Source organism: Pseudophryne corroboree, chromosome 6, assembly GCF_028390025.1.
Source record: "Pseudophryne corroboree isolate aPseCor3 chromosome 6, aPseCor3.hap2, whole genome shotgun sequence".
Taxonomy (NCBI): domain Eukaryota; kingdom Metazoa; phylum Chordata; class Amphibia; order Anura; family Myobatrachidae; genus Pseudophryne; species Pseudophryne corroboree.
Genome location: NC_086449.1, coordinates 408,952,326 through 408,978,753, shown reverse-complemented (window position 1 = coordinate 408,978,753; position 26,428 = coordinate 408,952,326). Strand labels below are relative to the sequence as shown.

The window sequence follows — 26,428 nt, the reverse complement described above, 5'->3', positions numbered from 1 at the left end:
TACACACACACAGTAGTGGCCAAAATTATGGATACCTTTCGTAAAATGTGCCTTTTTGAAGTTTATCAGCTTATAGCACTAATATATTTTAGTATTATACCAAAAAGCACACAGCATTACAATGGCAATTTAATTAAGAACACAATACAACATCATACAATGAACTTTATAACACAATTTTACATTTTTGTAACAGTTATACGTACTGAACTGTAGAAAAGTAAATTTCTTAGTTTTGCACAATATTCATTTGTACTTCGTCGGGAAGCCTTTTGCTGCAGTTACATACCTCCCAACATTGGTGGCAAGTGGGTCGGGAGCTTTGGTATTCAGAAAGCACACCCGCATCAGATGAGGGGTAGAGCCTAAGGAAAAGGGGTGGCGCCTTTTCTCACTCCCTTTTCCGTCACTGTAGGGGAATGCCCAGCACTCTCCGTTATGCATGCACACAGTGTCTATTCACCCACTGCTTACCCACTAATCTGCATAGTTTGTGCCCCCCCCCCCCAACTGCTCCCCCGTCCCCACTGCAGGACACTCATGTATTTGCTGCTAATTAAAGTGCCATTGATCACATAAATTAGTCCCACACCTTTTGCTGTCATACATCCCCATAGTATAACACTAACTGGATGCGTCACAGTAGGTGTTGTGCACTCAGGTAGCAAATTTTCTCCAATTCTTCTGCGGACCTATTTCATGCCATCACTACCAAAAGTGGATATTCTGGATTTGTCACTCCAAATGACACTGTTCCATTGTTCTTCTGACCAATTAATAAGCATTTTAGCCCATTCTAATCTTTTATGTCTTTGCTTGAGAGTTAAAAGCGACCTTTTCCTTGTTATTCTGGCGTTTAATCCAAAATATTGAAGTCTGTGTCCAACAGTCCTGGCACTGATGTTTACACCACATTCACGTAAATCATTTTGGATTACCTCAGATGATTTTTTTCTGTCTCTCAAGCACAGTTTTTTCATTCTTCTATCACAGCATGGTATTGTGGATCTTTTACCTTTACCAATTTGATTATGAATGGACAGTCTGTTGATACTTATTCCACAGTTCCAAAGTTTCTCCTTTAGCTATGTTGCCATCTGCTTTTCTTATTATTTTTTTGTAAGTGTTACCTTCTTCATGTTAAATAATTATTTTGTATCACTTTCTAGGTGACCAGTCAGCTCTCTTTACTTTGATTGTCATCCTAAATAAGTTATACAGCTTACTTCAGGAAATGAAAGTAAAATAAACACATAAAAAACAGTGACCAGCTTTGTGATAAACAACTAAATAAAAAGGTTTTACTTTCAATTCTGGTAAGCAACAAATGTGAGCTTACTCATGCTAACCACTTATTGGATCCATTTTGTGGCATTGCAACACCTGATTGGCTCTCAGAACAAACAACACTCCTATTGGTCACAATTTTAAGTTGAAATCCCCACTCTTTACAGATAAAGTCTCCCATTCTTTATAGAGCTATAACTTTTTATGTAACTATTATCCTTTATTTATATGGCGCCACAAGGGTTCCGCAGCGCCCAATTAGAGAGCACATATGCACATTATCAAAACAGGAAAACAGTGACATACAGTTGAAGACAATATAGGACAAGTACAGGGTAACTAAGCATAACTACATCAGTAGACAGAGATAAGTTTCAAGGTGGCCAAAAAAAAAACTGCGGGATTTGGGCAGTTGAGGATTATTAAAGTAAGAAAAGGATAAGCACATGAGGGAAGAGGGCCCTGCACGTGAGAGCTTACATTCTAAAGGGGAGGAGCAGACAGACAGGGGTGACACAGATGGGGTAGACCAAGCATGGGACACGGGGTTAGGATGAGATTTGGCTCGGTTTGGTAAAGAAGTGGGTCTTAAGAGCCCGTTTGAAGTTCTGTAGAGAGATGGAGAGTCCGAGAATTCCAGAGAAAGGGAGCAGCACGTGAAAAATCTTGGCGATAGGAGTGGAAGTAATCAGTACACAGTAGAGTCGGTGTGCATTAGTAGAGCGAAGAGGACGGGTGGGAGAGTAAAGGGAAATAAGGTCAGAGATGTAAAATGGGAGTGGGTGAGTGCTTTGCAAGTGAGTGTGGGAAGTTTGAATTGGATATTGAAAAGGAAGGGGAGCCAGTGAAGGGCTTGTAGGAGAGGGGAGGTGGATGTAGTGCATTTGGTGAGGAAGAGGAGCCGGGCTGCAGCATTGAGGATAGATTGGAGGGGAGAGAGGTAATTGTCAGGGAGCCCAGTTAGGAGGAGATTACAGTAGTCCAGTCTGGAAATAATTAGTGAGTGAATAATGATCTTAGTGGCATCCTTGGTGAGAAAACGAGATTTATGGTAAGAACTTACCGTTGTTAAATCTTTCTGCAAGGTACACTGGGCTCCACAAGGAATAACATTGAGGGTGTAGAGTAGGATCTTGATCCGAGGCACCAACAGGCTCAAAGCTTTAGACTGTTCCCAAGATGCACAGCGCCGCCTCCTCTATAACCCCGCCTCCATGCCAGTGAGCTCACTCACCACAGGAGAGGGTGTCAGAGGCTATGCCAATACCAACCCAAAAAAGCTAAGTGCGTCAGGGTGGGCGCCTTGTGTAGCCCAATTTACCTCGCAGAAAGATTTAACAACGGTAAGTTCTTACCATAAATCTCGTTTTCTACTGCGAGGTACACTGTATTCCACAGGGAATAACATCGGGGATGTCCTAAAGCAGTTTCTTATGGGAGGGGACGCACTCTAGCGGGCACAAGAACCAGGCGTCCAAAGGAAGCATCCTGTAAAACGGCAGTATCAAAGGCATAGAACCTAATAAACGCGTTCCTCGAGGACCACGTAGCCGTCTTGCACAATTGTTCAAGGGTCGCACCACGGTGGGCAGCCCAAGAAGGTCCAACCGACCGAGTAGAATGGGCTTTGATGGTAGCAGGAACCGGACGACCAGCCTGTACATAAGCATGTGCAATCACCATTCTAATCCATCTGGCCAATGTCTGCTTAGAAGCAGGCCAGCCACGTTTGTGAAAAACAAACACAAAAAGAGAAATCGGATTTCCTAATGGAGGAAGTTCTCTTCACATAGATACGGAGAGCCCACATCCAAAAGACCGCTCTTTGGAAGACAACTCAGGAGAATTAAAAGCTGGAACCACAATCTCCTGGTTAAGGTGGAAAGAAGTCACCACCTTGGGCAAATAACCTGGGCGTGTCCGAAGAACCGCCCGGTCACGGCGAAAAATCAAATAGGGGGACTTATAGGATAAGGCACCCAAGTCCGAGACCCTTCTAGCTGAAGCAATAGCCAGCAAAAACAACACCTTAAGGGAAAGCCACTTAAGGTCAGCAGAGGTAAGAGGCTCAAACGGAGACTCTTGTAAAGCCTCCAAAACCACTGACAGATCCCAAGGGGCCACAGGTGGCACATAAGGAGGCTGAATCCTCAGCACACCCTGAGTGAATGTATGGACATCAGGCAGGGTAGCGATCTTTCTCTGAAACCAAACCGACAAGGCCGAGATGTGAACCTTGAGGGAGGCCAGACACAGGCCTAAATCCAGGCCTTGTTGGAGGAAGGCCAATAGTTTGGCCGTACTAAACTTGAAAACGTCATGATTGTGAGACGCACACCAAGTAAAGTAAGCATTCCAGACCCTATGGCATATCAGAGCAGAAGCCGGCTTACGGGCCTTCAACATAGTTTGAACGACCGCCTCAGAAAAACCCTTGGCCCTCAGGACGGAAGCTTCAACAGTCATGCCGTCAAAGCCAGACGGGCCAAATCCTGGTAAATACAAGGTCCCTGAACAAGGAGGTCTGGTCGTTGTGGAAGTAGAAGGGAATGATCCAACGAGAGGACCTGTAGATCGGAGAACCAGTGCCGCCTGGGCCACGCTGGAGCGACTAGAAGCAGGTTTCCGCCTTCTTGCTTGAACTTCTGTATTACTCTGGGCAGGAGGGACACCGGAGGGAACACATACGGCAGCCGAAAGTTCCACGGGATTGATAGAGCATCCACAAACGCAGCTTGAGGATCCCTTGTCCTTGCTCCGGAGACCAGAACCTTGTGATTGTGTCGAGACGCCATCAGGTCCACGAGAAGTAGAAACACCTCCGGATGTGGGCTCCATTCTCCGGCGTGCACGTCTTGATGACTGAAATAGTCCGCCTCCCAGTTCAAAACGCCGGAATGAACACTGCTGATATAGCCGGCAGATGGCGTTCTGCCCACTGAAGAATCCTTGATACTTCCCTCATTGCCATGTGGCTTCGAGTGCCACCCTGAAGATTGATGTACGCCACCGTGGTAGCGTTGTCCGATTGTACTTGAACAGGTCTGCTCTGTATCAGATGCTGGGCCATTGTCAACGCATTGAACACTGCCCGCAGTTCCAGAATGTTTATCGGGAGTAGAGACTCCTCCTCGGTCCACCGACCCTGGAGAGAGTGTTGTTACAACACAGCGCCCCAACCTCTCAGACTGGCATCAGTTGTCAGTAGGTCCCAGTTGGAAATCCAGAAGGGACGGCCCCTGGTCAATCGTTGGTCCTGAAGCCACCAATTCAAGGACAGACGTACCTCCGGAGATAGGGAAGATCATGTGAAATCTGATCCGGTGAGGCAGGCCGTCCCACTTGGACAGAATCAACTTCTGCAGAGGGCGAGAATGTAATTGAGCATACTCCACCATGTCGAAAGCCAACACCATGAGACCTAGCACTTGCATCGCCGAATGGATCGACACTTGACGACGGGATAGGAAGCATCGAATCTTGTCCTGAAGCTTCAGGACTTTTTCCTGAGACAGGAACAACCACTGGTTGTGGGTGTCCAATAACGCTCCCAGGTGTACCATGCTCCGAGCCGGAACCAGGGAGGATTTCTTCCAGTTGATCAGCCATCCGTGGGCATTCATGCACTGGATTGTCAAATCGAGATGACACAGGAGAAGTTCTGGGGATCTCGCCAGGATCAACAAATCGTCTAGGTATGGTAGTATCCTGACCCCTTGACGGCGTAGCATGGCAGTCATGACCGCCATAGCCTTGGTGAAGACTCGCGGAGCAGTTGTCAAACAAAAAGGTAACGCCCGAAATTGGTAATGAAGGTTGCCCACTGCAAACCGCAGGTACCGCTGATGAGATACCGCAATAGGAATATGTAGGTAGGCATCATGTATGTCCAGGGAGACCATACAGTCCCCAGGCTCCATGTCCAGAACAACAGAGCGCAGCGTTTCCATACTGAACTTGGAAATTCGCACATGCTTGTTCAAGGACTTCAGATTGAGAATGGGCCGCGAGGACCCGATCGGTTTCGGGACTAGAAACAGCGGTGAATAGAACCCCTTGCCCCTCTGAGTCAGAGGCACCTGTACCACCACTCCCGTGGAAAGGAGGGAATGTACCACCGAGTGCAACGTGTTTGCTTTTGCCGGATCCAGAGGCAAATCTGTTAGGCAAAATCGAGGAGGGGGGCGATTCATGAAGGGTATGGCGTAACCCCCCGAGCAACGACTTCCCTCACCCAGGTATCCGAAGTGGTCTTCAACCATTCCTGGGTAAAACCTAGAAGTCGCGCCCCCCCCCCACCCTGGGATCCCCCAGAGGGAGGCCCGCCCCTTCATGCGGCCGGCTTATCAGTTTTTGAAGCTGGCTGACAGGCGGCCCAAGCACGCTTCGGTCTAGGGCTTGGCAGGCCTGGAAGTACAGGCTTGCTTTGGGTACACCTGACCTTTTGCTTTACCTGGAGTACGAAAGGGCCAAAGGAAAGTACTTTTAGCCTTCTGTGCGGAAGGAGCCGTACAAGGTAGGCAGGCTGTTTTAGCAGTAGCCAGGTCAGCCACAATCTTATTGCGGTCTTCTCCAAAGAGATTTCCCCTCCCCATCTGAAACATCAGCGTCAGTGTCCGAGGGGTCAATGTAAACACCGTCCTCCTCGGAGGACGTGTCAGTTAAGGCCGCGGATCGGAAGGAGGTAATGGCCCTTTTAGAAGACGACTTAGTCTTATGAGGGCGAGAGTGACCCTTATATTTGGACATGGATCGGTTCAAATGCTGTACCTGAGTGGAAAGCTGATCCGCCCATTGTGGGTTCACGGCGGGGACCATAATCTGTGGTAGCGGCACAGGTGGTCTCACAGGGGGCGTCAATTTAGTTACAAGCGTGTTTAACAATGTGGAAAATGTAGCCCAAGGTGGTTCTTGTTATGCTCCAAGTGCTACCGACCCACTGGGGGGCAAGGAAGCCCCTGAACCTGAACTCTCAGCTGCTAAATTATCCTCCACTCCGTTAGTGGCCTCACTACCATGCAGTGTGGGAGAGGCTCCAACCTCGTTGCCACGTGTAGCAGACATAACAATACGCACAGTAATAGGCAACCCGGTACAAAAAGTTATTTTTTTTATTATTTTTTTGTAGCAGCGCTATACCTAGTAAGAACTCTCAGAGAAACCGCTGAAGCTGGCACAGACCGAGGGTTCAATAGGAATAGAACATATGGTGACTATAATTCACAAGTAAAAAATACTCCAGTAGCATATCTTGTGAAACAATCCTATATTAACAGGTATAGTAATATAGGAATAGCACGCTGAGTGAAATACCCTGCAATAAGGCAACCACGCAGCAGCTACATGCACACACACGTATATAGTCACAAACGTACCATGCAGAAATTATGTACCATAAACTGCACTGGACTAGTAATACTCACAAACGTACCATGCAGAAATTATGTACCATAAACTGCACTGGACTAGCAATTCAAAGTAATACTCAGTATAGCTATATGTGATAACAGTAGATCTAACACACACAGTAAGCACTGGACGTATATCACAGGGTGTTTATACCACACAACCCTGACCGTATGCACTCTTTCTTAACTAACACAGTTGCAGGTAGAATACTCAAGTGTCCTGTAGGAAGCACAGCACTGGCAGTCAGGCGGTTCCACAGAGGAGGATTTGCCCTAGCAATCCCAGGAACAGCAAGGCTCTATCTGAAATGGCTGCTGACCAGGAGTGAGGGAGAAGGAAGCAGCTCCAGGGTGGGAACATTGCAGAAATGGCACCTCCTGGGACTGGGGGGAGGGTCCTCAGGTCCGGCCTGCTCTCCCTGCTGGCATCCCCACCGGGCTTGCGGGCAGTAAAAAGGTGATTTTTGTTACTTACCGTATAATCTCTTTCTCTGATTCCATCTGGGGGACGCTGCGCCATTACTTGTGGGTTAGAGGTGTGTGGTTGTGGAGTTTGGCACAGAACTATTAAAACCTGACTCCTCCCCCCTCTAACCCCTCCCATCTCCTTCCTGCCTAGCCAGTACCTCAGTTAACGTTTAGCCAAGCCAAAGGAGATAGATCAAAGAAAATTAACTGGTTAAACCAGACAAACATCTGGGAGGGATCGCAGCGTCCCCCAGATGGAATCAGAGAAAGAGATTTTACGGTAAGTAACAAAAATCACCTGTTCTCTTTCATCCATCTGGGGGACGCTGCGCCATTACTTGTGGGATTTCCCAAAGCAAGCTAATAAGAGGAGGGAGACGGGGACGGCATAGCCGTCCGCAAAAAAGTGACGCCCAACAAAGGCAGTCTACAAACCGAAAGTCTGAAAACTGTAAAACTGTTTAAACGTATGCACAGACGAGCAGGTCGCCGCCCGATACAGCTGCTCTATAGATGTAACCCCGCGAACAGCCCAAGAAAACTCCAACAGCTCGAGGCGAAGGAGCTCGGATCGATTTAGGAATTGAAACATCAGAAGACTGTTTGCTGACCGAAGTTACCCAACGAGCCATAGTGTACTTGGAAGTTGTCCAATCTCGTTTTGGACGCATCAATCAAAAACCAACAAAGCATCCGTTTGATGGATAGAATCTGCACGAGATAAAGAAATCCGTAAGGCCCTAAGGACATCTACAAGTCAACTGGGAATCCTCCCTGGAAGGAAAAGGAGTAAACGCTAGAGGGACGATGAAGAAGTAAACGCTGGAGGGACGATGTCCTGATTAGATGAAACGCTGACAACCTTCGGAAGAAAGGTTTTGTTCGCAGAACCACCCGATTTTCCTGAAAAACCAACAAGGGTGGTCTGTAAGACCATAGCTTTCAATACAGATACTCATCTTGCGGAGGCAATTTTTAATAGAAAGACAACAGCGGAACGTTCGCCAAAGGCTCAATGTAGATCCGTAAGGACTAAGTTAAAGTCCCAGGGAATAACCGGAGGAACAAAAAGTGGTTAAATCCGCAGAAATCCCTGATGGAACGTGAGAACGTCTCGAATGATAGCCATTCTCTTTTGAAAAAGAACCGACAAGGCAGAAGCCTGACCCATTTGTGAAGAAAGTCTCAGACCCTTATTGAGACCCTCCTAAAGGAAGAATAACAGACAAGGAACTCTAAACAAATCCGGTAGTAAACCACGCTTTTTACACCAAGCAATGTAAATATGCCACAGTCTGTGGTAATTCCAGAAGCCACCGGCATGAATCATAATTTACACAACAGGACGGGAATAAAACTTTTTTTTTTTTTTTAAAGAAAACCAGCCGATCTAACCTGGGTGGTGAGATGTTCCTTGAATCATAAGATGTGGATGCAGAGGGAGTCGGAATGGTTCCCTGATGACCACAGTGCGCAGAAGAGCGTACCACTGTCAGTTTGGCCAATCTGGGGCCACCAGAATGATTGGAAGACCGTCTCTCTGAATGCGTTGAAGCAGACTTGGGATCAGTGGAAGTGGTGGCACATATCTCAGTTGAAAGTGCCACAGCGCCATCAGTGCGCCGATTAAAATTGCTTGAGGGTCCTGAGTACACGACCCGTAGAGATGAAATTTATTGTTGAGACGAGACGCCATCAGATCTACATCGGGCATCCCCGACCGGGCTACTAGAGTCAGAAACCCCACCCGGTGAAGTTCCCACTCTCCCGGATGCACCGTGTGACGGCTTAAGAAATCCACTTTTTAGGTCTCGAGTCCTGGCATGTGAATCGCGGGTCTGGCCGGAACCCAATGTTCCGACCATAGGAGAATCTGATCGTGTCAAGGCAGATCCGCTTCGAGTGTCTCCTTGCTTGTTTATGTATGTAACTGCCGTGGTGGTGTCGGACTGAATCCGCACTGGATGACCCTGTACTCTGGTTTGAATCTGCAGTAGTGTCTACCGGATTGTCCTCAACTCCAAGATGTTGATCTGCAACTTCTACTCTTTGACTGACCCAGAACCCCTGAAATTGAAGAGTCTGAAAAGCCGTACTCCAACCTATGAGGTTGACATCAGTAGTGACCATCACCCAAGGCCAAAATGTGAACTGAACTTTTGTTAAATTGGAGCTGTAAAGCCACCAGCGAAGCAACTGACAAGTCTGTACCGACAAGCGGAATAGCTGTAAATGGAGATGGGTTCCTGTACAAGTCCAACGGATGAGAATCTGCGCCTGAAGGAGTCGAGCATGAACCTGGTATATGGAACTGCCTCGAAGGTTGCCACCACCTCGTCTAACACCTGCATGTATCGGAGAACCGAAACCACCTGTAAATGCTGCAGTGTTCAAATTCGGGACTGTATGTCCTGACTGAGGAAGAAATACTTTCTGGTTGTTGGTATCGAATAAGAGTCCCAGAAAATTATTTTCTGAGAAGGAAGCCAAGACGACTTTTGGACAATTTATTATTGATCCGAATGGCTGTAGAGTCTCTATTGTGAAACGCAAGTTCTGTTGAAGAATCAACTGACTGTATCCTGAGTAACAGATCATCCAAATACAGAGTAATGTTGACTTCCTGACACTGCCACCGCATGGTCCATGATCTTTGTGAATACCGGAGAAGCCGTGGATAAGCCAAAGGGAAAAGTATCAATAGGAACAAGCAGATAGGCGTCTTATGTCTAATGAAGCCAAATATCCCCCTGGTTCCATGGCGATGATAATCGAGTGGATGGAGTCCATTCTGAGCTTTTGTTGAAACGAACAGTCTAGTTTGTCCACGAGTACAATCCCCGACCTCTCTGCGGAGTGGGAACTAGAAAAATTTTACTTCATTTCGTAGAAGAGTGGCTGTTGCATGATGAAAAGCTCGACATCTGGAGGGACCGTTTGGAAGAGAAGTGAAGAACACACGATATGGGACTGGTTCCTCGAGATCTAACGTATATCCTTTGGATATGACCTCCGTCACCCACCTATCTGGTTTCGACAGGAGCCACCCTTCGTTGAACTGTAGTAACCGAGTCCCAACCGTCACTGCTCCCTCCGGCGTCATGCAGTAGGTCTGTCGGAAGGTTTACTTCCACCTCTGAAACTCTTTTCATGGATATGTGGAGACAGCACGAAAGGAATGGAACTACCGCTGTCCTGTACATGAAAGGAACGATCCCTTGTAGTATTCGGTTTCGGAGGAACCGCCAGAAGAAAGGGGCTCCTGCCCTTCTGTAGTAGCTGAAATAATCTTCTTTGATTCCGACCCAAAGAGAACTCACCTTCAAAGGGTACCGCCGCCAAGGTCTGTTTGGAGTCACAATCGGCATTCCAAACCTGAAGCCAAAGAGACCGTCTTGCTGACACGGTCAAGGCAGAAATACGGGAGCGCCGCATAGTAGAATCAATCAAGGTCTCACCCACATAAGTAAGCCGAAATTTGTTCTGCTAATTGAATGTCTTCTGATGGATCGTCAGACTGCATTCCAGATATGACCTGTGTTAGTCAGTCATCCGTGGCCCTGAGGATCCAAGCGCCAGCTAGAATCGTGATGAAGAAAACAGATTTAGGCATTGCTGCCATCGTCCTATCTGTAGGATCTTTCAATGTCACCGACTGTACCGAAGGAATAGCCGTAGCTCCTGCTAAATGGGAAATGGAAGCGTCTACCTTTGGGTCTGTTTTCTGTAAAAGAATATAGAAATTTTAACTTCTGAGGGACTTGGGAGCGAGAAACCGGCTTAAGTTAGGGCTCCTTTAAAATATCCCTGTTAGTAATAGTCTGACGGATGGTGTCTATCAGCACTCTAACACCTGAGCTATTAGACCAATCACTTTCCCAGACCGAAACTTCGTCCCACTCTGGGTCTACGTCCCCATTTTCCCATGGAAATGACTCCAACTCCTCCCCCATAAAGTTATAGCGTGCAAGGGTTGTGGCCGTGTTGTATCAGAAAAACTGCCGGCAGAGTTTATAAACTTGTTTAGGGATTGAGTTAAATTAGTAATACATGTGCCCATATTTTTTGAGTCCACAGAGACAGGTCCGCAGAACTTCCCTGTTGGACCACCCCAGATGCACCAGAACATGTCCGTTCACATTGTACGCAGGCAATTTAAACCCCCGAGGGTGTCTTCCCCCTTGTAGATCTGTCTTTTTTTTTTTTTTTAAACAAATGCACTACCAAAGAACTATAAACACAGTAGAGTAGTGGACAGTATTGTGAAGCATACTGTGTAATTTATATTGAAACAAATACTGTTAACTTTAATAGAAATCCTCTAGGTGACACTAGGATTGAACCCAGGTCCCTCTATACCACAGATCTCTGTATAGAATAACACAATGCCCCCAAAGTATACTTGCTGTTAGGTGATCCCCCCTGAATAAACAGGGTGAGTTTTTCCAAGTTGTGTGCTGCACCGCGTCCCCCGTACTGCCTCTGGAGAAAATGGCGCCCGGCTCTGTAGACGCTGGATCAGAGTGTGTGAGGTAGTGCAGGGCGGGAATCCCTTCTTTGAAGCAAGTAAGCGCCGGGTAGCTCAGCATAGGCGCGCTATAACCGGAAGTCTGCAGATTCTGTGTTCGGGTAGCGGCTCCCGCGCACCGCTACATACAGCGTGTCTCTTCGGGAAGCGGCTCCCGGGTGCCGTTACCTACAGCATCTGTTGTTCTAGCAGTGGCTCCCGCACGCCGCTATGTACAGCGGCTCGATCGGTAGTGGCTCCCGCGCGTCGCTACTTACAGCGGCTCTGTTCGGCAGCATCTAGTAAACCCCCAGGGAGTGACTCACCACTCTCCCGGGCTACTCAGAGGTGACCCCCCCTGTAGCAGAAATAAATAAATGCTTGTGCGGGAGGTTGGGGGGGGGGGGGGGGGGAGAGGGATGGAGGGGGGACACGCAGGGTAATAAAAATAAAATCAAATATATATATCTATATGAAAAATATAGAAAGATATAGGGAAGGATAGACCAATACTGTCAGAGACAGATTGTGTCTATCCTGTACCTTCTCACTGCCGACTTCTTAGAAATAGGAATCCAGCCCCAGTGACCGAAGTATGGTGACCTCCAGCGGCAGATTATAGAGTGGGACTTCTATCTAACCCCACTCTAGTAGTACCTGTCACCTGTATACAGGGACTAGGCACTCAAATCATAAAATAAGAAAAAAACCTAACTAAAATCTTCAGAGAAAAAAATCTGTGTCTGTACTCCACAGGCACAAAACAAAAACTGAGGTACTGGCTAGGCAGGAAGGAGATGGGAGGGGTTAGAGGGGGGAGGAGTCAGGTTTTAATAGTTCTGTGCCAAACTCCACAACCACACACCTCTAACCCACAAGTAATGGCGCAGCGTCCCCCAGATGGATGAAAGAGAAAAAGCAGGGGAGTGGGGGGGGGGGGGGGGGGGGGGGGGTAAATGGTACAACGTCCCCCCCTGACCTGTGCCCATACAGAATCACCCTGGTGGCTAGTGGAACATCAGCCCAGTAATCTGTGTCCAGGCCAGCGCGCGGCCCGCCTCCTACGGCAGCGCGGGATCGCGGTGCAAAGTGCAGCACAGAAGCCCTTTACCTACCCCTTGTCAGCGGCCCCAAGAAGCCGTGGCAATATATGAGAGACATTGTCGAGCATGCTCAGATGCATATCAGAAGGCAGTTCCGCCTCGAGTTCCTGAGCCCACACCTCAACAGCTTCAGCAGCCCAAGTCGCTGCAATAGTTGGCCTTTGTACAGCTCCAGAAAGGGGCCCCAGAAAGGGGCCCACTCCCCTGCTTTCTTTACTGCCCGCAAGCCCGGTGGGGATGCCAGCAGGGGGATCGCTTTTAAACAGCCCTCCACACGACGATCCGTCGGTTCCTTCAGAGAGGTGACGATAGATACTGGCAGGGCAGAGGAAACAACCATACGCGCCACATGAGAATATACATGCGGAGGGGTTTCCCAATTTTTACACACCTCTGCAGAGAGAGGATAGCGAGTCAACAGTCTCTTATTCGGTGTAAACTTTGTCCCCCGATTTTCCCAGGATTCCGGACGTATGTCAATCGGGTGTTTAGAGTAGGGTAAAACCTGCTAAACCACTTTCTTACTCTTAAACCTATCGGGTTTCTTGGAGACAGTCTCAGGCTCAGAATCATCAGCCACCTGAAGACTGAGGCGTATCGCCTCAATCAAATCCGAGACATCCACGGATGATTTCCCCTCCCCATCTGAAACATCAGTGTCTGAGGGGTCAGTATATGCACCGTCCTCCTCGGAAGACGTGTCAGTTAAAGCCGCGGATCGGGAGGAGGTAATGGCCCTTTTAGAAGACGACTTAGGCTTATGCGGGTGAGAGTGACCCTTAGATTTGGACAAGGATCGGTTCAATTGCTGTAACTGAGTGGAAAGCTGATCCGCCCATGGCGGGTTCACAGCGGGGACCATAAGCTGTGGTAGTGGCACAGGTGGTCCCACAGGGGGCTTCAATTTAGTTACAAGCGTGTTTAACAATGTGGAAAATGTAGCCCAAGGTGGTTCTTGTGATGCCCCAAGTGCTACCGACCCACTGGGGGGCAAAGAACCCCCTAAACTTGAACTCTCAGCTGCTAAATTACCCTCCCTTCCGTCAGTGGCCTCAGTACCATGCAGTGTGGGAGAGGCCTCAACGTCGTTGCCACGTGTAGCAGACAAAACTATGCGCACAGTAAAGGGCAACCCGGTACAAATTGTAGGAGCACTATACCTAGTAAGAACTCTCACAGAAACAGCCGAAGCTGGCACAGACCGACAGTTCAATAGGAATAGAACATATGGTGACTATAATTCACAAATAAAAAATACTCCAGTAGCATATCTTGTGAAACAATCCTATATTATCATCAGAGAAAACCTGACACACTTGGCCCCCACAGGAATAGCACGCTGAGTGAAATACCCTGCAATAAGGCAACCACGCAGGAGCTAAATGCACCCACACGTACAGTTGTGCTCATAAGTTTGCATACCCTAGCAGAATTTGTGATTTTCTGGCCATTTGTCAGAGAATATAAATGATAACTCACAAACTTTTCTTTCACTCATGGTTAGTGGTTGGGTGAAGCCATGTTTTGTGTCAAAGTCGAAAAATATTCCAGAACACACAGCACGTATAAAATACACACACATGCCCACTGCACGTGCACTTGTTCCGCCGTGCGTGCACATATCCGCAATTTGCGTATGGTCGCTCCCGCGGTCCTGCCCGTGGTGTGGGTATTTACGGTTGAGTTTGTGAACGCATAGAGGGCTATCAAAACATTACATATTTAATCCAAATAGTGCACATTGTACACATAGTCCCCCTGCACCACATCAGCAAGTATCAACAGTTTAAATGATTTCAGAACAAAGGGATTCACCTTTGCATGATAGGAGGGGACAGACTAAGGTTATAAGGTGGTGTCTGGTATCCAGCTGTAGGGTATTTTAAGGGTAACATTCCGGTGTTGGTTTGCGGAAGATCGCATGTTCCTGTGGATAGTTATGTGCAGAAGCAGAATATAGGTATAAACTGTATTTACTGTATATTATGTATGCGGCGGGAATCCAGAGGAGACCACCCACAAGAGCAGTTGAGAAAGACATCGCCCACCTTTTCAAATCAACCTATGACCTCTCCTGTACTGTAAAGATGCATCCCTGTGGCCAATGGACAAAAGGGATTACAGTATCCATTGTATTGCTTTTGGAAGTATTGTATAAAAAGCCTGTTGCTTCCTGGCCGGTCAGAAGACTCTTAACGCTATCTACCTGATTAGCGGAGGACTGGACCAGGAAGCGCATGCGAATATTCTCACGTATGTACATTGACTGTAGCCATTTACTCTGTTGTATTGTAGTGCATAACTTGTATTGTTAACCCCCTTTCAGATATATTACTCTGTGGTGTCGGAACCCAGTGATTAACTACAAATCGGTGTGGTGTCCTCTTTTCCCTGCTAGGGTTTAAAGTGTATTACATTTCCTAACTGTATAAGGTTTTAAAGTGTATTAATTGAGTGTGTACGCGCTGCGTGAACGAAGTACCCTCAGCGCGGCGTTTGTACGCAGAGTCCGTACACGGTACGGGACTCATTACTCAAATAGCGTAAAAGGAATATAGAGTGCATATTAAGTTTAGCGGCCGTAGCGGCTCCATGGTAAAAGTGTGTTTAAAGGTATAGCTTTATGGTTTAAGATAATATCGACATTATCAATTGGAGGCATCGTCCGGTTTTTCCACATACCGGCAGCCTAGCAGGTTAAAGCAGACTTTATCTATCAGCAAAGGGCGGACAGGTATCCTATGTGAACCTTTTTCTGGCCGTAGGATACACTGGCAAACCCTATTTTATTGCTGATTAGACGGCATCTGCTCTGCATGGTTTGTAGGGATGCTGGTGGGACCCGTAAAGTAAATACGCAAAGCTATTTTAAAAGTCTGTGAATTTCTGTTTGGCGCCAAATGCGCACACAACAGAAGCATACACCTGTACTTTGTATACCTGCTCATATTGTTGCCATAAAAAAAAACTGATTACTAGATTCATTTTGACCTGTGCAGAGAAATTTGTTGCTATTTAGTTAAAAAATAAGAATTTACTCACCGGTAATTCTATTTCTCGTAGTCCGTAGTGGATGCTGAGTACTCCGTAAGGACCATGGGGAATAGACGGGCTCCGCAGGAGACTGGGCACTCTTAAAAGAAAGATTAGGTACTATATCTGGTGTGCACTGGCTCCTCCCTCTATGCCCCTCCTCCAGACCTCAGTTAAGGAAACTGTGCCCGGAAGAGCTGACATTACTAGGAAAGGATTTGGAATCCAGGGTAAGACTCATACCAGCCACACCAATCACACTGTACAACTTGTGATAACCATACCCAGTTAACAGTATGAACAACAACTGAGCCTCAGTCAACAGATGGCTCGAAACAATATCCACTACGGACTACGAGAAATAGAATTACCGGTGAGTAAATTCTTATTTTCTCTGACGTCCTAGTGGATGCTGGGTACTCCGTAAGGACCATGGGGATTATACCAAAGCTCCCAAACGGGCGGGAGAGTGCGGATGACTCTGCAGCACCGAATGAGCAAAGGCAAGGTCCTCCTCAGCCAGGGTATCAAACTTGTAGAATTTAGCAAATGTGTTTGAACCCGACCAAGTAGCAGGTCGGCAAAGTTGTAAAGCCGAAACCCCTCGGGCAGCCGCCCAAGAAGAGCCCACCTTCCTCGTGGAATGGGCTTTTACCGATTTAGGATGCGGCAATCCTGCCGTAGAATGAGCTTGCTGAATCGTGTTACAGATCCAGCGCGCAATAGTTTGCTTTGAAGCAGGAGCACCCAGCTTGTTGGGCGCATGCAGGATAAACAGCAAGTCAGTCTTCCTGACTCCAGCCGTCCTGGCTACATAGATTTTCAAAGCCCTGACTACATCTAGTAACTTGGAGTCCTCCAAGTCCTGAGTAGCCGCAGGCACCACAATAGGTTGGTTCAAATGAAACGCTGATACCACCTTAGGGAGAAATTGGGGACGAGTCCTCAATTCTGCCCTGTCCATACGGAAGATCAGATAATAAGAATTTACTTACCGATAATTCTATTTCTCATAGTCCGTAGTGGATGCTGGGAACTCCGTAAGGACCATGGGGGAATAGCGGCTCCGCAGGAGACTGGGCACAAAAGTAAAAGCTTTATGACTAGCTGATGTGCACTGGCTCCTCCCCCTATGACCCTCCTCCAAGCCTCAGTTAGGACACTGTGCCCGGACGAGCGTACATAATAAGGAAGGATCTTGAATCCCGGGTAAGACTCATACCAGCCACACCAATCACACCGTACAACTTGTGATCTGAACCCAGTTAACAGTATGATAAACGTAGGAGCCTCTGAAAAGATGGCTCACAACAATAAACAACCCGATTTTTGTAACAATAATTATATACAAGTATTGCAGACAATCCGCACTTGGGATGGGCGCCCAGCATCCACTACGGACTATGAGAAATAGAATTATCGGTAAGTAAATTCTTATTTTCTCTGACGTCCTAGTGGATGCTGAGAACTCCGTAAGGACCATGGGGATTATACCAAAGCTCCCAAACGGGCGGGAGAGTGCGGATGACTCTGCAGCACCGAATGAGAGAACTCCAGGTCCTCCTCAGCCAGGGTATCGAATTTGTAAAATTTAGCAAACGTGTTTGCCCCTGACCAAGTAGCTGCTCGGCAAAGTTGTAAAGCCGAGACCCCTCGGGCAGCCGCCCAAGATGAGCCCACCTTCCTTGTGGAATGGGCTTTTACAGATTTTGGCTGTGGCAGGTCTGCCACAGAATGTGCAAGCTGAATCGTACTACAAATCCAACGAGCAATCGTCTGCTTAGAAGCAGGAGCACCCAGCTTGTTGGGTGCATACAGGATAAACAGCGAGTCAGATTTTCTGACTCCAGCCGTCCTGGAAACATATATTTTCAGGGCCCTGACTACGTCCAGCAACTTGGAGTCCTCCAAGTCCCTAGTAGCCGCAGGCACCACAATAGGCTGGTTCATGTGAAACGCCGAAACCACCTTAGGGAGAAATTGAGGGCGAGTCCTCAGTTCTGCCCTGTCTGAATGAAAAATTAGGTAAGGGCTTTTATATGATAAAGCCGCCAATTCTGAGACACGCCTGGCTGAAGCCAGGGCTAACAGCATGACCACTTTCCATGTGAGATATTTTAATTCCACAGTGGTGAGTGGTTCAAACCAATGTGACTTTAGGAGACTCAACACTACATTGAGATCCCAAGGTGCCACTGGAGGCACAAAAGGAGGCTGTATATGCAGTACCCCTTTGACAAACGTCTGAACTTCAGGCACTGAAGCCAGTTCTTTTTGGAAGAATATTGACAGGGCCGAAATTTGAACCTTAATGGAACCTAATTTTAGGCCCATAGATAGTCCTGTTTGCAGGAAATGCAGGAAACGACCCAGTTGAAATTCCTCTGTAGGGGCCTTCTTGGCCTCACACCACGCAACATATTTTCGCCAAATGCGGTGATAATGTTTCGCGGTTACATCCTTCCTGGCCTTGATCAGGGTAGGGATGACTTCATCTGGAATGCCTTTTTCCTTCAGGATCCGGCGTTCAACCTCCATGCCGTCAAACGCAGCCGCGGTAAGTCTTGGAACAGACAAGGTCCCTGCTGGAGCAGGTCCTTTCTTAGAGGTAGAGGCCACGGGTCCTCCGTGAGCATCTCTTGAAGTTCCGGGTACCAAGTCCTCCTTGGCCAATCCGGAGCCACGAGTATAGTTCTTACTCCTCTCCTTCTTATGATTCTCAATACTTTGGGTATGAGAGGCAGAGGAGGGAACACATACACTGACTGGTACACCCACGGTGTTACCAGAGCGTCCACCGCTATCGCCTGAGGGTCCCTTGACCTGGCGCAATATCTGTCTAGTTTCTTGTTGAGACGAGACGCCATCATGTCCACCTTTGGTTTTTCCCAACGGTTTACAATCACGTGGAAGACTTCTGGGTGAAGTCCCCACTCCCCCGGGTGGAGGTCGTGTCTGCTGAGGAAGTCTGCTTCCCAGTTGTCCACTCCCGGAATGAACACCGCTGACAGTGCTGTCACATAATTTTCCGCCCAGCGAAAAATTCTTGCAGCTTCTGCCATTGCCCTCCTGCTTCTTGTGCCGCCCTGTCTGTTTACGTGAGCGACTGCCGTGATGTTGTCCGATTGGATCAATACCGACTGACCCTGAAGCAGAGGCCTTGCTTGACTTAGGGCATTGTAAATTGCCCTTAGTTCCAGGATATTTATGTGAAGAGACGTTTCCATGCTTGACCACAAGCCCTGGAAATTTCTTCCCGGTGTGACTGCTCCCCAGCCTCTCAGGCTGGCATCCGTGGTCACCAGAATCCAGTCCTGAATGCCGAATCTGCGGCCCTCTAGAAGATGAGCACTCTGCAACCACCACAGGAGAGACACCCTTGTCCTTGGAGATAGGGTTATCCGCTGATGCATCTGAAGATGCGATCCGGACCATTTGTCCAGCAGATCCCACTGAAAAGTTCTTGCATGGAATCTTCCGAATGGAATCGCTTCGTAAGAAGCCACCATCTTTCCCAGGACCCTTGTGCATTGATGCACTGACACTTGTCCTGGTTTCAGGAGGTTCCTGACTAGCTCGGATAACTTGTTGGAATCAGCTGCGATTTTGGAATATTTAGAATCCACCCGTGCTGACGTAGCACTACCTGAGATAGTGCTAATCCGACCTCTAACTGTTCCCTGGACCTTGCCCTTATCAGGAGATCGTCCAAGTAAGGGATAATTAAGACGCCTTTTCTTCGAAGAAGAATCATCATTTCGGCCATTACCTTGGTAAAGACCCGTGGTGCCGTGGACAATCCAAACGGCAGCGTCTGAAACTGATAATGACAGTTTTGTACCACAAACCTGAGGTACCCTTGGTGAGAAGGGTAGATTGGGACATGGAGATAAGCATCTTTGATGTCCAGAGACACCATATAGTCCCCTTCTTCCAGGTTCGCTATCACTGCTCTGAGTGACTCCATCTTGAATTTGAACCTTTTTATGTAAGTGTTTAATGATTTCAGATTTAAAATCGGTCTCACCGAGCCGTCCGGCTTCGGTACCACAAACAGCGTGGAGTAATACCCCTTTCCCTGTTGTAGGAAGGGTACCTTGATTATCACCTGCTGGGAATACAGCTTGTGAATAGCTTCCAATACTGCCTCCCTGTCGGAGGGAGACGTTGGTAGAGCAGACTTCAGGAACCGGCGAGGGGGAGACGTCTCGAATTCCAATTTGTACCCCTGTGATACTACCTGCAGGATCCAGGGGTCCACTTGCGAGTGAGCCCACTGCGCATTGAAATTTTTGAGACGGGCCCCCACCGTGCCTGAGTCCGCTTGTAAAGCCCCAGCGTCATGCTGAAGACTTGGCAGAAGCGGGGGACGGCTTCTGATCCTGGGAAGAGGCTGCCTGCTGCAGTCTTTTTCCCCTTCCTCTGCCCCGGGGCAGAAATGAGTGGCCTTTTGCCCGCTTGCCCTTATGGGGACGAAAGGACTGAGTTTGAAAAGACGGTGTCTTTTTCTGCTGAGAGGTGACCTGGGGTAAAAAGGTGGATTTCCCAGCCGTCGCCGTGGCCACCAGGTCCGATAGACCGACCCCAAATAACTCCTCCCCTTTATATGGCAAAACTTCCATATGCCGTTTGGAATCCGCATCACCTGACCACTGTCGTGTCCATAAACTTCTTCTGGCAGAAATGGACAGCGCACTTACTCTTGATGCCAGGGTGCAAATATCCCTCTGTGCATCTCGCATATATAGTAATGCATCCTTTAAATGCTCTATAGTCAATAATATACTGTCCCTATCCAGGGTATCAATATTTTCAGTCAGGGAATCCGACCAAGCCACTCCAGCGCTGCACATCCAGGCTGAGGCGGTTGCTGGTCGTAGTATAACACCAGTATGTGTGTATATACCCTTTAGGATATTTTCCAGCTTTCTATCAGCTGGTTCCTTGAGGGCGGCCGTATCAGGAGACGGCAACGCCACTTGTTTTGATAAGCGTGTGAGCGCCTTATCTACCCTAGGGGGTGTTTCCCAACGCGCCCTAACCTCTGGCGGGAAAGGGTATAATGCCAATAATTTATTAGAAATCAGCAGTTTTTTATCGGGGGAAACCCACGCTTTGTCACACACCTCATTTAATTCATCTGATTCAGGAAAAACTATGGGTAGTTTTTTCACACCCCACATAATACCCCTTTTTGTGGTACTTGTAGTATCAGAAATGTTCAAAGCCTCCTTCATTGCCGTGATCATGTAACGTGTGGCCCTACTGGACATTACGTTTGTCTCGTCACCGTCGACGCTGGAGTCAGTATCCGTGTCTGGGTCTGTGTCGACCATCTGAGGTAACGGGCGCTTTAGAGCCCCTGACGGTGTTTGAGACGCCTGGACAGGCACTAACTGATTTGCCGGCTGTCTCATGTCGTCAACAGTTTTTTGCAAAGTGCTGACACTGTCACGTAATTCCTTCCATACGACCATCCAGTCAGGTGTCGACTCCCTAGGGGGTGACATCACTATTACAGGCAATTGCTCCGCCTCCACATCATTTTCCTCCTCATACATGTCGACACAATCGTACCGACACACAGCACACACACAGGGAATGCTCTGATAGAGGACAGGACCCCACGAGCCCTTTGGGGAGACAGAGGGAGAGTTTGCCAGCACACACCAGAGCGCTATATATATACAGGGATAACCTTATATAAGTGTTTCTCCCTTCTATAGCTGCTGTATTTGTATTATCTGCCAATTAGTGCCCCCCCTCTCTTGTTTTACCCTGATTCTGTAGCAGGACTGCAGGGGAGAGTCAGGGAGCCGTCCTTCCAGCGGAGCTGTGAGGGAAAATGGCGCTTGTGTGCTGAGGAGATAGGCTCCGCCCCCTTTTCGGCTGCCTTTTCTCCCGCTTTTTTTAGGAAAACTGGCAGGGGTTAAATGCATCCATATAGCCCAGGAGCTATATGTGATGCATTTCTTTAGCCATATAAGGTTTAAAACGTGTTTTATTGCGTCTCAGGGCGCTCCCCCCCAGCGCCCTGCACCCTCAGTGACCGGAGTGTGAAGTGTGCTGAGAGCAATGGCGCACAGCTGCAGTGCTGTGCGCTACCTTATTGAAGACAGGAACGTCTTCTGCCGCCGATTTTTCCGGACCTCTTCGCTCTTCTGGCTCTGTAAGGGGGCCGGCGGCGCGGCTCCGGGACCCATCCAAGCTGAGCCTGTGATCGTCCCTCTGGAGCTAATGTCCAGTAGCCAAGAAGCCCAATCCACTCTGCATGCAGGTGAGTTCGCTTCTTCTCCCCTTAGTCCCATGATGCAGTGAGCCTGTTGCCAGCAGGTCTCACTGAAAATAAAAAACCTATTTAAACTTTTACTCTAAGCAGCTCAGGAGAGCTACCTAGCATGCACCCTTCTCGGCCGGGCACAAAAATCTAACGGAGGCTTGGAGGAGGGTCATAGGGGGAGGAGCCAGTGCACACCAGCTAGTCATAAAGCTTTTACTTTTGTGCCCAGTCTCCTGCGGAGCCGCTATTCCCCCATGGTCCTTACGGAGTTCCCAGCATCCACTAGGACGTCAGAGAAAAGGGCTTTTACACGACAAAGCCGCCAATTCTGACACACGCCTAGCCGAAGCTAAGGCCAATAGCATGACCACTTTCCACGTGAGATATTTTAGTTCCACGGTCTTAAGTGGCTCAAACCAGTGGGATTTCAGGAAATCCAACACAACGTTAAGATCCCAAGGTGCCACTGGAGGCACAAAAGGGGGCTGAATATGCAGCACTCCCTTAACAAACGTCTGAACTTCAGGTAGTGAAGCCAGTTCTTTTTGAAAGAAAATAGACAGGGCCGAAATCTGGACCTTTATGGATCCTAATTTTAGGCCCATAGTCACTCCTGACTGTAGGAAGTGCAGGAATCGACCCAGCTGGAATTCCTCTGTAGGGGCCTTCCTGGCCTCACACCAAGCAACATATTTTCGCCATATACGGTGATAATGTTGTGCTATCACATCTTTCCTAGCCTTTATCAGCGTAGGAATCACTTCATCTTGAATGCCCTTTTCCGTTAGGATCCGGCGTTCAACCGCCATGCCGTCAAACACAGCCGCGGTAAGTCTTGGAACAGACAGGGCCCCTGCTGTAACAGGTCCTGTCTGAGAGGCAGAGGCCATGGTTCCTCTGAGATCATTTCTTGTAGTTCTGGGTACCAAGTTCTTCTTGGCCAATCCGGAACGATGAGTATAGTTCTTACTCCACTCTTTCTTACTATCCTCAGTACCTTGGGTATGAGAGGAAGAGGAGGGAACACATAAACCGACTGGTACACCCACGGTGTCACTAGTGCGTCCACAGCTATCGCCTGAGGGTCTCTTGACCTGGCGCAATATTTTTTTAGCTTTTTGTTGAGGCGGGACGCCATCATGTCCACCTGTGGCCGTTCCCAACGGTTTACAATCTGCGTGAAGACTTCTGGATGAAGTCCCCACTCTCCCGGGTGGAGGTCGTGCCTGCTGAGGAAGTCTGCTTCCCAGTTGTCCACTCCCGGAATGAACACTGCTGACTGTGCTAGCACGTGATTTTCCGCCCATCGGAGAATCCTTGTGGCTTCTGCCATCGCCATCCTGCTTCTTGTGCCGCCCTGGCGGTTTACATGGGCGACCGCCGTGATGTTGTCTGATTGAATCAGCACTGGTTGGTTTTGAAGCAGGGGCTCTGCTTGACTCAGGGCGTTGTAAATGGCCCTTAGTTCCAGTATATTTATGTGTAGTGAAGTCTCCTGACTTGACCACTGTCCCTGGAAGTTCCTTCCCTGAGTGACTGCCCCCATCCTCGGAGGCTTGCGTCCGTGGTCACCAGGATCCAGTCCTGTATGCCGAATCTGCGGCCCTCGAGAAGATGAGCACTCTGCAGCCACCACAGCAGAGACACCCTGGCACCAGAGACACCCTGGCATCTGAAGATGCGATCCGGACCATTTGTCTAACAGATCCCACTGAAAGATCCTTGCATGGAACCTGCCGAAGGGAATTGCTTCGTAAGAAGCCACCATCTTTCCCAGGACTCGCGTGCAGTGATGCACCTACACCTGTTTTGGTTTCAGGAGGTCCCTGACCAGCGATGACAATTCCTGGGCCTTCTCCACCGGGAGAAACACCTTCTTCTGTTCTGTGTCCAGAATCATGCCCAGGAAGAGCAAACGCATCGCAGGAATCAGCTGCGACTTTGGGATATTCAGAATCCAGCCGTGCTGTTGCAACACTTCCCGAGAAAGTGCCACGCTGACTAACAACTGCTCTCTGGACCTCACCTTTATAAGGAGATCGTCCAAGTACGGGATAATTATAACTCCCTTCTTCCGAAGGAGTATCATCATTTCGGCCATTACCTTGGTAAATACCCTCGGTGCCGTGGACAGACCAAACGGCAACGTCTGGAATTGGTAATGACAGTCCTGAACCACAAACCTGAGGTACTCCTGGTGAGGTGGGTAAATGGTACATGCAGATAAGCGTCCTTGATGTCCAGCAACACCATAAAATCCCCCTCTTCCAGGCTCGCAATAACCGCCCTGAGCGATTCCATTTTGAACTTCCTTACATAAGTGTTCAAGGATTTCAAATTTAGAATGGGTCTCACCGAACCGTCTGGTTTCGGTACCACAAACATTGTGGAATAGTAACCCCGTCCCTGTTGAAGGAGGGGAACCTTGATTATCACCTGCTGAAGGTACAGCTTGTGAATAGCCGCCAGCACTACCTCCCTTTCCCTGGGAGCCGCTGGCAAGGCTGATTTGAGGTAACGGCGAGGGGGAGTCGCCTCGAACTCTAGCATGTATCCCTGAGATACCACTTGTAGAACCCAGAGATCCACCTGTGAGCGAACCCACTGGTCGCTGAAGTTCCAGAGACGCGCCCCCACTGCACCTGGCTCCACCTGTGGAGCCCCAGCGTCATGCGGTGGACTTAGTGGAAGCAGGGGAGGATTTTTGTTCCTGGGAACTGGCTGTCTGGTGCAGCTTTTTCCCTCTACCCCTGCCTCTGGGCAGAAAGGATGCGCCTCTGACCCGCTTGCCTTTCTGAGGCCGAAAGGACTGTACTTGATAATACGGTGCTTTCTTAGGCTGTGAGGAAACCTGAGGTAAAAAAGTCGACTTCCCAGCTGTTGCTGTGGATACGAGGTCCGAGAGACCGTCCCCAAACAATTCCTCACCCTTATAAGGCAAAACCTCCATGTGCCTTTTAGAATCAGCAACACCTGTCCACTGCCGAGTCCATAATACTCTCCTGGCAGAAATGGACATTGCATTAATTCTAGATGCCAGCCGGCAAATGTCCCTCTGTGCATCCCTCATATACAAGACAACGTCCTTTATATGCTCTATGGTTAGCAAAATAGCATCCCTGTCGAGGGTATCAATGTTGTCTGACAGGGTATCAGACCATGCTGCTGCAGCACTACACATCCATGCTGAAGCAATAGCAGGTCTTAGTATAGTACCTGAGTGTGTATATACAGACTTCAGGATAGCCTCCTGCTTTCTATCTGCAGGCTCCTTTAGGGCGGCCGTATCCTGAGACAGCAGTGCTACCCTTTTAGATAATCGTGTGAGCGCCTTGTCCACCCTAGGGGATGTCTCCCAGCGTAACCTATCCGTTGGCGGGAAAGGGTACGCCATATCAGTAACCTCTTAGAAATTACTAGTTTCTTATCAGGGGAACACCACGCGCTTCTTCACACAATTCATTTAATTCATCAGATGGGGGAAAAGTCACTGGCTGCTTTTTCTCCCCAACAGAATACCCTTTTTAGTGGTAACCGGGTTAATGTCAGAAAATAAGATTTTACTTACCGATAAATCTATTTCTCGGAGTCCGTAGTGGATGCTGGGGTTCCTGAAAGGACCATGGGGAATAGCGGCTCCGCAGGAGACAGGGCACAAAAAGTAAAGCTTTTCCAGATCAGGTGGTGTGCACTGGCTCCTCCCCCTATGACCCTCCTCCAGACTCCAGTTAGGTACTGTGCCCGGACGAGCGTACACAATAAGGGAGGATTTTGAATCCCGGGTAAGACTCATACCAGCCACACCAATCACACCGTACAACTTGTGATCTAAACCCAGTTAACAGTATGATAACAGCGGAGCCTCTGAAAGATGGCTTCCTTCAACAATAACCCGAATTAGTTAACAATAACTATGTACAATTATTGCAGATAATCCGCACTTGGGATGGGCGCCCAGCATCCACTACGGACTCCGAGAAATAGATTTATCGGTAAGTAAAATCTTATTTTCTCTATCGTCCTAGTGGATGCTGGGGTTCCTGAAAGGACCATGGGGATTATACCAAAGCTCCCAAACGGGCGGGAGAGTGCGGATGACTCTGCAGCACCGAATGAGAGAACTCCAGGTCCTCCTTAGCCAGAGTATCAAATTTGTAAAATTTTACAAACGTGTTCTCCCCTGACCACGTAGCTGCTCGGCAAAGTTGTAATGCCGAGACCCCTCGGGCAGCCGCCCAAGATGAGCCCACCTTCCTTGTGGAGTGGGCCTTTACAGATTTAGGCTGTGGCAGGCCTGCCACAGAATGTGCAAGTTGGATTGTGCTACAGATCCAACGAGCAA

At 48.5% G+C, this 26,428-nt stretch overlaps 1 protein-coding gene across 1 annotated transcript in view; it reads right to left on the bottom strand.

The window, feature by feature from the left end:
- The window catches only part of SUV39H2 (SUV39H2 histone lysine methyltransferase), a 115,090-nt gene that overhangs the window by 27,543 nt on the left and 61,119 nt on the right, over positions 1 to 26,428 (bottom strand). The gene's annotated exons all lie outside the window — the stretch shown is intronic.